Source organism: Octodon degus, unplaced genomic scaffold (genome assembly GCF_000260255.1).
Source record: "Octodon degus isolate 3935 unplaced genomic scaffold, OctDeg1.0 scaffold00050, whole genome shotgun sequence".
In the NCBI taxonomy this organism is placed as follows: Eukaryota; Metazoa; Chordata; class Mammalia; order Rodentia; family Octodontidae; genus Octodon; species Octodon degus.
The window spans coordinates 10,063,160-10,065,888 of record NW_004524626.1 but is presented as its reverse complement, the minus strand read 5'-3'; the positions used below and the strand labels follow the sequence as shown (position 1 = coordinate 10,065,888).

The window sequence follows — 2,729 nt, the reverse complement described above, 5'->3', positions numbered from 1 at the left end:
CCCAAAACCAAAATGAGACCTCAGAGGTGGATTTTAAAGCCACTGCGGGCTCCCCATGGCTTGGAGCCAGTGGGCAAAGGAAAGGAGGAAGTTTCTCCAAGACATCTGCACAAGTGTCTGTGCTACCTCAGGTGACGAAGTGTCACCAGACCTCTGGGGCAGCACTTATTACCACATCCTGTAGCTAAGGTCCAGAGGGACATCTGGCCCAGGAAGGATCCTGAAAGGCCTGGACCTGTAGCACCTGACAGCTGTGGTGTCCCAAGGCAAAGGTACTGGAAGACAATTGTTATTAAAATGAGCCAGGTGTCAGGTACTCTGATGTTGTCTATAATCCCAGCTCTCCAGAGGCTGAGGAAAATGACATGTTGGAAGCTGAGGCCAGTCTGGGGTATACAGTGAGATTCTTTACAAAAAACACCCACCATTTTATGACCAAATGACCAGTTACAAAATGAGTACTGTCATTATTATAAACAATTCTTCTTTATTATGTTTTCCTCTCCCCTCCCCCCCTCCCCTGCCCTCCCTCTCTTCCCCCTCTTCCCCCCTCCCCTCTCCTTCCTCCCCTCCCCTCTCCTCCTTCTCTCTCTTTTGCACACATTAGCAACTTAGCCAGATCCTACTCAAAATTTAAAAACTTCAAAAGCTCTGGGGATGCAGCTCCATACATGCACCATGGTTGAATGTCCCACACCACACACACACACAAAAAAAAAAAATCTGTAAAAAATATACCGAATATTAGTGAGTGAATTTTAGAGTATTCTCTACCTTCTCCTGGATCCATTTATTTGTTTGTATTTTAATGCTTTAAGCCCAATAGCATTGGGCAATGTCAGTACTTTGATTTCTTTTCAGTTGTGGAGACAGGGTCCCCACCATGTAGTTCAGGCTGACCTCAAACTTGTGGCAATCCTCCTGCCTCGGCCTCCCAAGTGCCTCGATTATCGGTGTACACCACCACACCCAGCCTATTTTTAAACTTTTGAACTTGTTGTTAATCGACAAAAATAATTACACATATTCACCGGGATGTCCTGAGATAGATAGATAGATAGATAGATAGATAGATAGATAGATAGATAGAAATATAGGTATATATCTCACATAAAGCATCAAACAAGCAGAGTATTTCACTTTCGAATGCTACCTACTTGTTCAGTAGTGATGTATCCTCTCTTCTCCTTTTTCTCACCTTCAAATAAGCTGACTTCACGCCACTGAAACTTTCGAATTCTCTACAGACACTGGGTTTACCATTAATCGTGGGGGGCTGTATTTTCTAGCAGAGCAGCAACTTACGCTACATGGATAGCGATGGGAATGAGAGAATGGAAGTAGGTAAGCAGAGTAAATTTGAGGAAAACCCAGGCTGCAAGGAAATACAGGAAGCCAAAAGCAAACCACAGCTACATGACTAATACCAAGACCTCACCCCCTCCGCAGAGTAGGCAGCCGGAAGCTCAGGATGAACTCTCGCGCGAGGAAAGATGGCCTCACACGCAGGATGAACTCTCGCGAGAGGAAAGATGGCCTCGCGCACATGCTCATCCACGGCGCAGGCGTAGAGCCGCGCTTAACGGCGGGGAAATGAAGAGGTGGTTTCCTGTGACAGAAAGGCTGTGTTGTATTTTTGTCAAGCTATGAAGGTGTCCCTGGAATTGCGGAGGGACAGCCACATGGACCAGCTCCTCCTCACCCAGGAGCAATGCAAGAGGGCGAAGCAATGAGGAACAACCAAGGCCCAGCAGAACACAGCCACCGAGGACACCGCTACCCAGCTCCGAGGATCGCATAAACCCCCTATGGAGCGCGCAGAGGCCCAAAATCCCTTTTCTTGCACATAAGCATAGTTCCTCTACAGACAAACGCCTCTCTGAAGTCCAGTGGGGCTGACAGGGATGCAGACGGATTTCTATATTTACTTCAGCAAGGGAGTGAGTCCGGGAGACATGTATTGGAATCTAGGCCCTAAATGTTGACAAAACAATTACAGAAAAGCAGGCAAACCAAAACTGCAGATTTGAAGACATGGAGTTTCTTGTAGCTGAGATTGAAATGTAGAGGAAAAAAAATAAACAGCTAAGAGCAAAAAAAGCCAGACTTCTGAAAGGTTCAATAGAGGTATAGCTCAGTGGCACAGCACCTGGGAAGTGCAGGGTCCTGAGTTTGATCCCTGAGCCGAAAAAAGAAAAAAGAAATCAAAGGTTCAATAGAGAAGGAGCTGGATGTGGATGCTGATTTTGTAGAAAAATCAGAATTGTGGAGCTGGCCATTCAGAAAGTGCTGCAGCCTCTTCAACCTCGCAGTTGTTTACAGCAAATATCAGTCAAGGACATTACAATACCCAGTCTTCTTCCCTTGGATTTTCTGTCTCCAGAACTTCCCCTTACAGTGCTTTCTGAGAACATTCTGAAAGGATTTATGAAATGCAAAGTCAGCAGAGAGGCCAAAAGAGGAAATAATCCAGTAACACAGTTAATCCAGAAAAGAAAAAAGAGCAAGCCACTCTATGGTTGATATAACGTGTCAACTTGAAGCATCTAGAAGTAACTCAGCAGTTCTACATTTAGGATGTAGAGGACATGCCTTTACTGTTCTAGTATGTTGTTCATTGTTTCAACTTGAGAAGTTTAGAAGTTTACTGCCACAGCAACTAGCAAAGAATAGTAGCCATGGCCCTCTGCTATCCCCATTTCCATGGGCCTCAACAAGGGCCACAAGTT

The 2,729-nt window shown here is 45.4% G+C and overlaps 1 pseudogene; it reads left to right on the top strand.

The window, feature by feature from the left end:
- The first annotated feature begins 1,646 nt into the window (after positions 1–1,646).
- Positions 1,647–2,523, top strand: LOC101574914 (annotated as a pseudogene).
- Positions 2,524–2,729: the final 206 nt, after the last annotated feature.